Below are 15,613 nucleotides of genomic sequence, written 5' to 3'. Positions count from 1 at the left end.
TCACTGAGCTATCCTTGTGTCAGAGGTACTGCTAAAAGCACAGAAATAAGGAAACTTTCTGCTGGGTCCTAGTGCTCATCTCTAATAGAGAGTCCCACAAACTGTATTGCAGAATAAAGATCATGTTTATTGTTCTGACTCTCTTGCAAGCACCCAGTGGGGAACACTGTCACATAAACACTGCCTGCTTTATGTCTTCTGTAATATTAAAAATTATGTCAGAGATGGACCTGATCTGATTGTGAATAGCCCAGACTTTGAGGAAGAGGGTGGAGTGTGAACCCAAATCGAAATCCAGATCTGAATTTTATTGCTGACTCCTGTCTAATAAGCCAAAACACAATCTGGAATTTGAACCTAGGAAAACTTTATAGAAGGTTCAAAATAGGAACCTGGAGCCAGATCTGAATTTTGCAGCTTGGGCCCATGTCTGCTATTCACCCATTACAAAAACAGAATCAAATTCTGGTATCCTTGCCCCACAATCCCATAGCAGCTCCTATGTGTCACATCCATATGTGTGGAATTCAGAATTTGAGGGTGGGAGAGGGCGGTCAGGGCTAAGAGTAGAGGGCCAGGGATACAGAGAGACTTTCTGTACCACATCCGAGAGATTTTCCCATATAAGATAATGCTAACAGTGCCAGCATTATCTTGAACAGGCTCCCGGTCTGCACACTCAAGCCCCCACTCCAAAGGGGTTGTTGTCCCAAGAATGAGTAGGAAACCAATGGGAGTGTGGCTCTGAAGTGAAGGAGCTGTGTTTCTATGGGGCAATTGGTGGCCAGGGAGCAGCAGCAACTGGGCCTCTGCAAATGTGCCTTCTTCCTCTCACTAAGGAATACTACATCTTACATTTGAATTTTAATAACTAGTTGAAAGCACAAAGTTTAGATTATAAAGTCTCATTCAAATTCACCAGGTCTCGTACAGATAATGTAATCTCTCCAGGTTGAAATACATACAGTTCCAACAATTCCATTCTGTATCTCAAGACAGGATCTGTTCTTAATTCCCTGAAGCCAAGTCATGACACAAAACAGCCCCTGTTGTTTTAGTTCCCAGCTTCCCAAGAGTTCTCAGTTCCTTTTCCACTGCAGTCTCAGTCAGTCTGTGTTAGTTCCTGAATCCCACAGCTTGTGAGTGTCCTGAGTGCTGTATACCCTCTGTCCAAAAATAAAGGGGATACTCAAAAGATAGTTCTGACTCGCTGCTGAACAGTCCTTGTTCCCAGTTCATGAAGTGTGCACCTTTCACCATCATTTTGCCCAGTAAATGCTCTCTAGTGCAGTTGTGTTTAGGTTATGTCTATTTTTAAAAACCAAAGGCATAAAGAACTAAAACTGTTATAATTATTTATTTACTGGCATTGTCTGGTAGCCCCGAGGAACCCCAATCAAGGACCCAAGTCCCACTATGCTAGATGCTGTACAGACATATAACAGAGAAGACTGCCCTTACCCTGTTTAGGTGCCAGACAGGACATGACAGGTGGACAAAGGAGGCTTATAGGGAAGGGAAGGGTATGAAATGAACAGTGATCAACAGAGAACATTAATCCTGGCTAACCCTGGCCTAACCATTTAAAGTTTCCAAAACAATACAAGGCTGTTCTATCGCAAATAATATTAATAAAAAAGAGCAATACTGCGGAGCACGTATACAGCATTCTTCATCCTTAGTTTACAATACTTCACTGGTGGTGAAGCAGTGTTATTCTAACTTTATGTATGGGGAGCCTGAGGCACAGCAAGGTTATAAGTGGCTCAGCCAAGGACACCCAATATGCTGGTGGCAGACCTGGGAATAGATGCCAGGTCTGTCTGTCAGCCCAGAGCCTGGGCCATCAGACCACGCTATCTCCCTCGAACCACCTACCTAATTAATTATCTTAAACCATTACAAAAAGTTAGATTTTTTCACTAACCCAAAGCAAAATTGCTCAGTAGCAATGTGTGGTGATGTTGAGAGATGCACATGGCACCAGTCTTCCAGAGCTTCCTCAGTAACTCTCTCCCACGGTCATAATGGGGCACTGCCAGATCATAGGCCCAAAATGTAGGTGGTGGTAAAATAAAAGGGGGTTGTATTAAGTCAGGAGTCTCAAACACGCGGCCCGTGGAGTTATTTGCTGTGGCTCGTCAAGCTCTCCGCCGTCCCGGAGTTATTTCCTGCAGCCGCCAAGCTCCCCTCACTTGCCACACTTCCTCCTCCCCAGCGTGCCGCGTCCCTGCTCCTCTGCCTACCTCCAGGCGCTTCCCGCCACCAAAGAGCTGGTTGGCAGCACTTTCCAGGAGAAGGGGGGAGGAGCGGGGAGCCGCGCACTCAGGGGAGGAGGCAGAGAAGAGGCAGGACCGGGGTGGGGATTTGGGGAAGGGGTTGGAATAGGGGCAGGGAGGGGGAGGAGTTGGGGTGGGGACTTTGGGGAAGGGGTGGGAAGAGGCGGGGCAGGAGAGGGGCCTCATGGAAGGGGTGGAGTGGGGGCAGGGCCGGGGGCAGAGTGGGGGCTTTTGTATCTTTATATGAAAATGTGTCAGTGACGCGGCCCTTGGGCCAATGTACTAGTCCTCATGTGGCCCTCATGGTGATTTGAGTTTGAGATCCCTGTATTAAGTCCTGGCGCAGATTGTCCTTATGCAAAAGGGACCTACCACATATAGATCTCACTTCCGATACAGAATGGAAGGAATCAGGCACCTCTATGACACTATTCCCTCTATTCCTCAGCAAAACTTTCTAGGCTGGGGAGCAGAGATAAGGCAGATTGCTATGGAGTGGGCAGGCTGGGGGTGTGGCTGGGAGGAATAATCATCATCCCCCCACATTCTGATTTGCGGAGTGTATATAGAAAATACTTCCTGGGGCTCTAATATCTTGCCTGTGAAGTCCTCCCCTCCCTCCCACAGGTGTTTTCTAGAGGCCAGAGCTCGTGTGATGGCACAGGAAGGAGCATAGTTATTATAAGAGAATGTGGGAAATAGCATCCCCTCCACCCCCACCTCCAATGATAGGTTTGTAACATATCAGTGACTGTGCTGACACACAGAGAAACCCTCCAACCACAGAGGAAAACAAACAGAAAAGTGCGTTTCTGAATGTTATATAGATTAGATTTGTTGTACTTTGTACAGTCACTGACCTGCAAACAAGAATCAGGACCTTTTTCTGTTTGTGCTCTGCTCCTCTCCTCATAGCAGACCCCTGCTGAAACACAGAAACTTTCTCTTCAAGGGAGCAAAAATGAACCTTTTCCATACTCTCAAGGGTCTTATAAAGGGAGGAAATTGTATAATTCAGAACTTTGCTCAGAAGAGGTTCCCAGCTGACTCCCCTGACTCCTGGGCCCTCCCCAATTTTGTTAACCTGCAACCCTGGACCAGCTCACCCACTAACTCCCAATTCTGAATTCCCTGTCTGACCCCCACCTTGTCTACTTCAACATTGCTCACCTGCTCCTCTTCCTTCCCCCACTATCTATTCCTTCCAGGACTTCCAGCCTCTCAAGCTCCATGACTTCTCCTCTGCCATAAGACCCCTCCTCTCTGCCCTCTCTTGCCTCTCCTCCATTGTCTCAGTCATTGACTGTCTCCACTCTCTTGATTCATAGAAACATAGAATGTAGGGCTAGAAGGGACCTCGAGGAGCCATCTAGTCCAGACCCCTGCGCTGAGGTAAGTAAGCCTAGACCTTCCCTGGCAGGTGTTTGTCCAATCTGTTCTTCAAAAGCTCCAATGATGGGGATTCCTCAGCCTCCCTTGGAAACCTATTCCAGAGCTCTTATAGTTAGAACGTTTTGCCTAATATCTAATCTAAATCTCCCTTGCTACAGTCTAAGCCAATTACTTCTTGTCCCTCCTTTAGTGAGCAGGAAGGACACCATCCGCTTTATAACAGTCCTTAACATAATTGAAGACTTATAAGTCCCCCCTCAATCTTCTTTTCTCAAGACTAAACATGCTCAGGTTTTTTTAATCTTTCCTCATCGGTCAGGTTTTCTAGACCTTTTGTCATTTTTGTTGCTCTCCTCTGGACTCCCTCCAATTTATTCACAGTTTTCCTAAAGTGTGGCATCCAGAAGTGGACACAGTACTCCAGCTGAAGCCTCACCAGAGCCAAGTAGAGTGGGACAATCACTTGCCATGTCTTACATACGACAGTCCTGTTAATACACCCCAGAATGATATTAGCCTTTTTCGCAACTGTATCACATTGTTGACACATTCAATTTGAAATCCACTATAACCCCCAGATCCATTTAACGTTTTCCTAGTTTTCTTAGGAAAATGTCATGTGAGATGTGGGAATGTCAAAAGCTTTTGATCTCCTCTCTGATTACAAGGTCTGCCCAACCAAGCTTCAGCCTTGGCTCCCTCCCTCCATCCGCTGCTTATTTTATAAACATGATTGTTTCACTGTTACTTTGTGCTACCTTTCCCCGTTTGCTTGTTGTACTCACCTGTTGTCCCCCTGAGATGTGCTGAGATGTAAGCTTTTTTGGGAAGCCGCTGTTTCTTTTTAATTTCATGCATGTAAAATACAATGCAGGCCAGGTCTCTAGGCTGTACTGTAATATAAATAATAAAGTAATATTAATTGGCAAAAGCCCCTTGCCATTTTGGGGCTAGTGAGAAGCAGCTCCCATATCACACAGGCAGCTGCAATAAGGTAACAGCTTCGCAACTGAAACTGCCTAACCTGGGTGCTTGAGATCCAGGCTGCCACTGGTGCTGAGGCAGAGAAGGAGACGAAGAATCACCAGACTAAAGGCCTGACTGAACGACCTACCGGGAGACTGGCCACCCAAGCGACACCCATATTAGCCTGCACAAAGCTGGGAATGCCCAGACATGTGCACCTCAGCCAAACCAGCACATCATCTATGGGAAGGTAAGGGAGTCAGCTCCCAGCAGCAGAAGGGGACACAGCCCTCACATGCTCTCCCAGGGCAGAATACAACGAAACTCAATTTTGCTTCTCAGCAAGGCAATCTCACCTGACCTGAAGCTCCACGTACGTACACACACAGCTAGCTGTCCCCAAAGATCTCAGCTACGCAGGCATCTGGCTAAAAGAAAAGCCAGTCCTAACTTCCAAGCAATCACCAGCTGAAAACAGCAACCAGTGGGAGGAGAGGTGAGCCAGCCTGCCCAAGTTCAGACAGAGGAGAGGAGAGAAGAGAGGGCATCCCACCCCAGATTTCACTATCCAGCAGGAGAGGCCTGACTGCCTCATTTTTTGGGCCACCCTTGCATCAGACTTCAAGAGAAGATCAGGGTTTGAGCAATTCAAGGACCTGCTCTGTTCCAGTAAAGAAGTCTGTCTGACTGGGGGTCGGACACCACAATTGTGAGTGCTGTCTATGCCAGTGGTTCTCAACCTTTCTGGGCTCAGGACCCATTTGTAAATGGTTATGGCCTGTTGCGACCCAGTGATTAGTCTGGGGGTGGAGGCCCTGTGGTGGTTTTGGAGTGGGGAGGTTGGGTCCTGCCTGGCACTCACCCCACTGTGGCGGTTCCTACAGCTCCTGTGCTGTGGGGTTGGCTGCGTGTGGCTCTCCGCTCCTGGCATTCCAACCGCCGGGGTCGTAGTGCTGCTCAGATTTGGCCTCGCCCCCCTGACTTGACCAAATTTGTGTGAATGGAGTTGTGACCTCGTTCATGCGGCTGCAGTGCCACTCACTCAAATTTGGCCTACCTGGATTCCTGTTGTCATGACAACTGGGTCAAACCTGAGTGGCGTGGGACGCCACAGGAGCTGCCACACAACCCTTTGAAACATTCTGGTGACCCAATTTTGGGTCCCAACCTATGGGTTGAGAAACCCTGGTCCACACTACACATGGTTAACTAGAAAATAGCTCTGGGCAGAGTTAATGGGTGCATTGCCTCCAAGTGACTGCAAAGACCTGCAATGGGCATTTAATTATTAATTGTAACTTTACCTTTCTTCAGTTTGCCCTCCAGAGCTACAACAGAAGGGACAGTCGGAATAAGTCTGGCTGTATCATCATTCAGATTTACTATGCTATTGTGTGTGAATCACAGGTTTGGGGTGGGGGGGAGGGGTGGGGATTTATTTATTTATTTATTTTGGCAAGGGGACTGTTATTTCCCTGACGCTAAGTCTGGGTACAAGGATATGGATAAAAGCTGGATCCTGCCAAATCCTGACAGTTTTTGGCCCCAGCTTCCCAAATGCCACCGCTTAGTTGGAGGAAAAAATCTAGTTGCTGCAACTACAAAAAAACCTCTACACACCTTGGTGCAAGAGCACCACAACAATACAGATCTGGTGTCAGGATCCTGCCTCCTTTTCAAGTTAGTAAGTGATAATTAGAAAGTTTGGATAAAAAGATTTGGAAAAAATCATTGTTATTATTATTAGCTACTTTTATAAAAATGGCCATGTTTTACATTGAGGGCAGGGAAGCCCTGTTCTGTTTCCTTCTGATTTCCTTGCTCCATGCTGAAGAACTTTGAGAAGTCAGTGTAAGTCTAAGTGAGTAGCTTTCTCCCTTCACTTGTAAAGTTGTTGACCTAAAGCACACTCACACACCAGCCCCTGCTCTGGTCATGGCTACATCTTTGACCGCAGAGCCTCTGTGCAAATGGTCCTGACTGTCCCTTGACCCTTTGACTCTTATCTCTTCATAGTGTAGGATGGATTCAGTTCATATGAATGTTAACACAAAATTGGAATTTCCTGAGGAAGGTTTAAAGTGCCGCCACCGAAGCAAAAAAACCCCAACCCTGGAGTGCCGCCCCTTGAGAAGGGCCACCCCAAGCACTTGCTTGGAACGCTGATGCTTAGAGCCAGCCCTGGCGGCACTACATCCATACCAGTCAAGAATCTGGCCCTAGGTTTCAATGCAGCTAAGCAGCCAATTGGGGCCACGGAGCACTGCTCTAATACAAATTAATAATTATGTTAGGTCTGTTAACTGTTTTTCAAATGTGGCCCTGAGTTGACAAGCCTTACATGTATGGAAATCCCACTGAAGTCTGTAGGAATCCCACACGAAGGGCAAAATCCTGGCCCCACTGAAGTCAAACTTCTGTCCTCACTTAGAAGTCCCTTCAAAACTCAGCCCCAAACTACATTTTATCCAGCCTACATCTTACATTTCCCCACTCTCACCTTTTGCTCCTTTACTGATGCCACCCTCACTGTCTCCTTCACCTCCTCCTCATGCTCATCCTTTGTGACTCCTTCCATATCATCCCCTATGCCTCTACTACCCAATGTGCCAAGTCCTTCCCTGCGCCTCATTCAAATCCCCCCTAAAGACCCAGTTCTTCTGGGAGACCTGCTATTGCAAAGGGGAAAAAAATAAGGGAAAAAACTCTCTGGAAGGTAAATCCTTCTGCTGGGTCTCCAAGTGTCTTTGGAGTATTGGCCTTTCTGTGCTAGTTTTTGAGATGGTAAACTCTTTGGGGCAGGAGGCTGGCTTGCTATCTGTGTTTATATGGCACCAAGCATACTATCAGTGCTTAATAAAATGACACTCTTTGGCAAAACTCCCATGGACTGCATGGGGCCAGGATTTCACTCTTTTAGCCTGGGCATCCTTTTCTTACCAATCCACCTTGTCTTCATCCACTCTTCCTTCAAGTCTCTCATTAAGACTCACTTCTACAAACAAGCCTACAAACTCTAGTGTCCCCTACAAGGCAATACAAACCACCCTCCATTTAAATTGTTATAAATCAAGACTGAACTCCTTGGGGAAGAGACTGTGATATTTACATGTCATTGATGCACACAGAGGGACAAAGTGGGTGAGGTAATCTCTTCGTATTTTTACCTCACCCACCTTGTCTGTCTAATAACCTGGGGTCAACGCAGCTACAGCAACAATGTAGAGCACACAGTTCAGATACTATGGTCATGGGAGCCACATAAGTACGTAGGTGATTAATAATAATTGTGATATGAAATTAGTTACCATGCAAATGCTAATTTATCGTCTACAAATGGCATTTAATCGCTTTGCTATAGTGGGTCGTTTACCCATTTTGCTTCCAGAATCTGTTTTGCTTATTCACTTGAAGTGAAAGATAAAAATGTTAATGCTTTAAGCTATATCACATATTTTTAAGAGGTAAGGGGTATCAGTGACTTTTATCCAATTAATCTGTATTAGACAGCATAAACATAGAACACAAGTGTAAATATATTGGGCTAAATTTTCAGAAGAGATTAGTGATTTTGAATAGTGCTTCAGTTTTTGGATGTCTGACTTGAGATACCTTAAATGGTATCTAATTTTCTGTTTTTCACAGGGCAAGTGCTCAGCAGTTTAAATATTTGCTCACTCCCAGGCAGTTTCAGCTTATTATAATATTACCTATCTATTTCCTAATGTATGCTGATCATGTTCTGTGTAGGGACGCAGTTATGGTGCTGTATACCTACTCATTCCATTACACAGGAAATAGCCTTGGACATGCATAAAATAGTAACATACAAGGAGATTAGGGTAATCACATTGTCTCGTCCCTGCTTATGAATCAAGTCCCACACAACTTCCCCATGGAAACCCAGGCATTCCTTTTATGGTGACAAAGGGATACTTAATTATGCACGTATACGTGTTCTTGTACTGTTCTAATAACAGTATAAGAGTCACTTGAGCAGTAGATTTGATTTTATGAACCAAGAGGATAAAATGTAGGCTCTGTAGTGCACATTGAAACTGAATCTTTTTCATTCTTCCTTATTTTATTTTAGTTAATATCACCCTTAAACTTTGAATTATCCTGCAAGTATTAGGGCTCATTAACTTTGTTTCAGCTTGCACTTAATGGGATGTCTTTTGTAACAAATATGAATCACATGAATGCTTCAGCCTAAATGTGTAATAAAAGTCCTGGAGTTACATGCCAGGGTTCAGTCAGAAGAAAGGTGTTGGGATTGTTGTCATATTTACAGGGCTACCTGCACCTCTGACGCCTCTCTAAGTGCATCCTCATGCCTTTACCTTTCCTGGATGGAATCATGAAATTCTCCCACTTAGACAGGGGCCTGGGCTACAGCATCCTGTGTATCAACTGTGCTTACCCAGCAGGGCTGACAGGGCTCGGTACCTGAGATTTTTCCCTGTGCGAGCTTGTGACGAGTGGATTACAACAACCCACCAAAGCCTTCCTAAAACAAAAGTATTGTTTATGTATGTAACTATAGGAACAGCACACAAAAAGGATTTTAAAACAACAGACGACCTATATGCATGTCAGTCTCACATAGAATCTAACCATCCTCCGGATGGGAACCCAGTAGCTTTAACTTCCTCCCGACTTCCACTTTGCAGGCTCTAGGTTCTCAGGCCAGGTCTACACTAAGAGGTTAAGTTAACCCTGAGTGTTGTAGTTAAGCTGACCTAACACCTGGTGTAGCCAGCGCTAGGCCAATGGAAGAATACTTCGGTCAATCTAGCTACTGCCTCTGAGGGAGGTGGATTAACTACAGCGACTGTAGTGAGTGACTACACTAAAGCGCTTGCAGCTGTGCTGCTGTAGCAGGTTAAGTGTAGACATGGAGAAGTTTTTAAGAATGAGGCTTTCTCCTTGAGGGAGTGTCTCTCTTTAAACCCTGTGTGGTCTTTGATTCCCCCTCCCCACAACAATTGGAGTTCCTCTTGGGGAAACCTATCTGGCAGCTCCAGCAGGGAGCCAAGCCCAGATATCAAAGTGAAAAACTGTTGTATTGTCTCTCAAATGTTTGCAGAGAAGCATTTATCTGGATTAACCTCCCTCTTCCTAGGTATATTTCCTGACAATCCTGCTATTGAATAAACTCCTTATATGCATACCGTAAACATCACAATAACCAGACCAACATAGACATACTCATCCATAAATGAGTACAGGCAACTCCAAATCCATCTCAGGGCCTTTTTCAATTTAGCTTGTAGAAGAGGATTTTCAAAAGGAGAAAAGTTGAAATGTTCCTCTGAAGCTAAGGACGAGGCCATTAGGTGTCCCTAATGGAACTAGGTTCACCTTTCTTCTAAGTCACATTCTTATTAGTGATGGTGAAAAAAAATTGACACTAGAATACTTCACTGGTGTCTGAAGCAGGTTTTAGAACAACATTTAACTAGCAGCAAGAAAAAATTTATAAAATAAACTACTTCCACTCAGGGGCGGCTCTAGGTATTTTGCCGCCCCAAGCACAGCAGGCAGGCTGCCTTCGGCGGTTTGCCTGCGGGAGGTCTCCAGTTCCGCGGATTCAGCGGCACGCCTGCGTGAGGTCCACCGAAGCCATGGGACCAGCGGACCCTTCGCAAGCATGCCGCCGAAGGCAACCTGCCTGCCGTCCTCGCGGTGACCGGCAGAGTACCCCCCAGGCATGCCCCTGGAGCTGCCCCTGCTTCCACTGCTGCTATAATCTATGCTGGCGGTGTTCTTTGTCTCAGTCTATGCAGCTAGCTCCTTGAGCCATATGTGAAAGTCTGTGAGAATCAACAGGAAGTGCGGCACTCCATGGTGTCCTGTAAGATGTGTGGCAACTCTAAACATCCTTCCGAAATTTAACTCTTTGGAGTACAACTCCCTTTTTAAAAGAATGTTTTTACTAACATAACAGTAACTTAACATAATGGCATATTTTCTGTTATGACAGCACTGTGAATCTCAATCAGTCTTTTTCGGATGTTCCAGGTCTACTCTAAAACAAAGTATCTTGAGGCATGTCATTCTCTTTAATATGCAGTGTTGTTGTAGCAATGTTGGTCCCAGGATATTAGAGAGAAAAGGTGGGTGAGGTAATAATGTTTATTGGACCAACTTCTGTTGGTGAGAGAGACAAGCTTTTGAGCTACACAGAGCTCTTCTTTACGTCTGGGAAATGTACTAAGAGTGTCACAGCTAAATACAAGATCAAACAGATAGTTTAGCATAAGTAGTTAGCACATATTCTAAGGGACCGTTCAAGATGGAGTGGCCTGTCAACACCCCTGTAGTCATAGGACCAAAAGGAGGGTTAGTGATTACGATGAGTTGTAATAAGCTGCAAATCCAGTGTCTCTGTTCAGTCCATGATTTTTAGTGTCTAGCAAAGTTATCAATTTAAGCTCCCAGCTCATCTTTTGAAAGTGTTGTGGAGGTTTCCTTTCAGGATGAGGACTGATAGGTCAGATATAGAGTAAATGGCTTTGTAAAAAATGTTCACCCACAGGTGATAGGGTGTTTTTGTCTTTTATCATTTTCCTGTAAGAGTTCATTTGAGAACATAGTGATTGTCTGGTGTCATCCTTATTGGGGCATTTAGTGCACGGGATGAGATACACCACATGTTGTGATAGGCATGCGTAGAAACCATGGATCTTGAAAGGTGTGTTGTAGGGAGGGGGCGTTGATCATTGTAGCAGTGCAGATATGTCTACAGTTTTCTTGGAATCATAGAATCATAGGACTGGAACAGACCTCGGGAGGTCATCTAGTCCAGTCCCTTGCACTCATGGCAGAATTAAGTATTATCTAGACTATCCCTGGCAGGTGTTTATCTAACCTGCTCTTAAAAAATCTCCAAGGATGAAGATTCCACAACCTCCCTATGCAATTTATTCCAATGCTTAATCACCCTGACAGTTAGGAAGTTTTTCCTAATGTCCAACCTAAACCTCCCTTGCTGCAATTTAAGCCCATTGCTTCTTGACCTATCCTCAGAGGTTAAGAACATTTTTTTTCCTCCCTCCTCCCTGCAACAACCTTTTATGTACAGTTATCATGTCCCGTCTTGGTCTTCTCTTTTCCAGACTAAACAAACCCAATTTTTTCAATGTGCTCTCATAGGTCATGTTTTCTAGACATTTAATCATTTTTGTTGCTCTTCCCTGGACTTTCTCCAATTTCTTTCCTGAAATGTAGTGCCCAGAACTGGACACAATACTCCAGTTGAGGCCTAATCAGCCTGGAGTAGAGCGGAAGAATTACTTCTCGTATCTTGCTTACAACACTCCTGCTAATACGTCCGAGAATGATGTTCACTTTTTTGCAACCGTGTTACACTGTTGGCTCATATTTAGCTTGTGGTCCACTATGACCCCCAGATCCCTTTCTGCAGTACTCCTTCCTAGGCATTTTGTATATGTGCAACTGATTGTTCCTTTCTAAGTGCAATACTTTGCATTTGTCCTTATTGAATTTCATTCTATTTACTTCAGACCATTTCTCCAGTTTGTCCAGATCATTTTGAATTATAATCCTATCCTACAAATCACTTGCAACCCCTCCCAGCTTGTTATTGTTCACAAACTTTATAAGTGTACTCTCTATGCCATTATCTAAATAATTGATGAAGATATTGAACAGAACCAGACCCAGAACTGATCCCTGCGGGACCCCACTCATTATGCCCTTCTAGCATGACTGTGGACCACTGATAACTACTCTCTGGGAACAGTTTTCCAACCAGCTATGCACCTCCATAGTACCTCCATCTAAGTTGCATTTCGCTAGTTTGTTTATGAGAAGGTCATGCGAGACAGTATAAAAAGCTTTACTAAAGTCAAGATATACCACGTCTACCACTTCCCCCCTATTCACAAGGCTTGTTACCCTGTCAAAGAAAACTATCAGGTTGGTCTGACACAATTTGTTCTTGACAAATCCATGCTGACTGTTACTTATTACCTTACTATCTTCTAGATGTTTGCAAATTGATTGCTTAATTATTTGCTCCATTATGTTTCCAGGTTAAGTTAAGTGACTGGTCTGTAATTCCCTGGGTTGTCCTTATTTCCCTTTTTATAGATTGGCACTATATTTGCCCTTTTCCAGTCTTCTGGAATCTCTACCCTCTTCCATGACTTTTCAAAAATAATAGCTAATGGTTCAGATATCTCCTCACTCAGTTCCTTGAGTATTCTAGAATGCATTTCATCAGGCCCTGGTGACTTGAAGACATCTAACTTATCTAAGTAATTTTTAACTTGTTCTTTCCCTATTATAGCATCTGATCCTATATCATTTTTACTGGCATTCACCATGTTAAATGTCCAGTCACCACCAACCTTCTTGGTGAAAACCGAAACAAACAAGTCATTAAGCACCTCTGCCATTTCCACATTTTCTGTTATTGTTTTCCCCCCCTCATTGAATAACGGGCCTACTCTGTCCTTGGTCTTCCTCTTGCTTCTAATGTATTTGTAGAATGTTTTCTTGTTACCCTTTATGTCTCTAGCTACTTTGATCTCATTTTGTGCCGTGGCCTTTCTAATTTTGTCCCTACATACTTGTGTTATTTGTTTATATTCATCCTTTGTAATTTGACCTGGTTTCTACTTTTTGTAGGACTCTTTTTTGAGTTTTAGATCATTGAAGATCTTCTGATTAAACCAGGGTTGTCTCTTGCCATACTTCCGATCTTTTCTATGCAGTGGGATAGTTTGCTCTTGTGCCCTTAATAATGTTTCTTTGAAAAAATGCCAACTGTGTTCAATTGTTTTTCCCTTCTAGACTTGCTTCTGATGGAATCTTACCTACCAACTCCTTGAGTTTTCTAAAATCGGCCTTCTTGAAATCCATTGTCTTTATTTTGCTGTTCTCCCTCCTACCATTCCTTAGAATCATGGACTTTACCATTTCATGATCACTTTCACCCAAGCTGCCTTCCATTTTTAAATTCTCAACCAGTTCCTCCCTATTTGTCAACATCAAATCTAGAACAGCCTCTCCCCTAGTAGCTTTCTCCACCTTCTGAAATAAAATATTGTCTCCAATACATTCCAAGAACTTGTTGGATAATCTGTGCCCTGCTGCGTTATTTTCCCAACAAATCTGTGAGTAGTTGATGTCCCCCCATCACCACCAAGTCCTGCGCTTTGGATGATCTTTTTTTGGTTGAAGTTTTGCATCTGTTGTTCTGGCAGGGTCTGGTGCTGCTTTGAGTTGGGGTGTCCCTAGTCTGTGCAGAGCTTACTTCTGATGATGTGGTTGTCTGAAGGCTAGAAGTGGGGGTTGAGGAAAGAATTCTTTCAGGATGGGGTCCAATCAAGTATGGGTTGTAGTTGTTTGACGATACCCCATATGGGTTCCAGTGACTGATGAAGTTATGCTGACCTAAGCCCCAGTGGAAACTCAGCTAAGTTGATGGAAGAATGCTTCTATCGACCATCGCCCTGGGAGGTAGTGTTCCCACAGGAACAGAAAAAAACCTTCTATCAGTGTGGGCTGCGTCTACACTGTGGGGAATGCTGGAAAAGCTATGGAGTTGTAGCTATGCCAGCATAGTCTCCATAGTGTACACATACCCTTACTCGTTTCCTTTTCCAACCTCTATCATCCTATTAATGATATGTTAGACACTTTACAGATATATAAAAAAAGGCCTTTTTCCTGTCGCAAAAAGCAGGGAAGAGGAAAGGAGGCCACAAGAGGCAGCATGAATAAACTCTGAAGTGCAGCACATTTGTTATAGTTCCATGATTTTTGCTTTAAAGTTTGATTCAAATAAATCATCTCTTTTGTTGTCTTTGATTGGCTCCATTACACCTCACTGGGCTAGCTGACCCACTCCCTCCTTCACAGGCCTCCTGCTTCCAGAGTAATTAGGGAACTTATTTGTCTTTATATCTTTGGCTTTGTATCTTTGGCTTTCTGTTCTTGAATAGACAAATCTCTAAGTCCTCATTCAGTCCAAATGCCTGGTGAAGTTGTGATGGTGTAATTGATAGGAGACTCTGATACAGATCCTCAAAGGCAATTAGGGGCCTAACTTCCATTGAAATCAGTGGGAACTAGGCTCTAAATACCTTTTGAGGATTCGGTCTGTAGTCCTATGGCTGTTTTGACTTTAGGGCTTGTCTACACTTACAGCACTGCAGTGGTGCAGTTGTGCCACAGTAGTGCTTAGTGAAGACACTACCGCACTCCACCTCCCCAAGAAGTGGTAGCTATATTAACGGGAGAAGCCATCTCATTGACATAGCACTAGCTACACTAGGGGTTTAGATTGGTATAAATACATCACTCAATCCATACCCCAGAACAACATAGTTATACCAACTAGTGTAGACCAAGCCTTAGTATGGACTGAAAGACCTGGCCCCAAATTTCCTCTTAATCTTTCTCTCTCACCTGCCAAAGTTTAGGCTCTGATTCATTAGTCTCACAGAGGCTGATATTTGTAATACAGTATTTACAGGATCATATTTAATTGTGTATATGTACTTATTAACTAAAACATGAGCTTTACCAGGAGAGGTTTTTTTCTTGTGTAGGCCAAGAATTTTCTGTTTCTAATAAACACAACCCACTTTATTATGCTATGGTTACCTCATTATCCCTGAGAAAACAAAAAACTGGAAATTTTATTGGGATAAATCAAAGACTGTGATCAAATTATCTTGCAAACTAGCTTTATGAATATCTCATTAAATAATGTAAGCCATAACAATGCAGTTAATTAGAAAATAGTACTTTTTCTGCCAAATGTTTGCTTTTTTTGCTTAAATGTTTATGCTGTTAGGGTAGCCCATCTGGTTTAGATTGTAGAATGGAAATCACAAGACTTACCCACCATCCCTTGACTTCTAATTCTGGAAAAGACTCGAAGTACTTTGGCAACATAATATGTTTCCCTGCCTTCTATGGAAAAAAAAATCCACAGC

This window comes from Mauremys mutica, chromosome 4, assembly GCF_020497125.1.
Source record: "Mauremys mutica isolate MM-2020 ecotype Southern chromosome 4, ASM2049712v1, whole genome shotgun sequence".
Classification (NCBI taxonomy): domain Eukaryota; kingdom Metazoa; phylum Chordata; order Testudines; family Geoemydidae; genus Mauremys; species Mauremys mutica.
Note: the sequence above shows the minus strand (reverse complement) of the source record.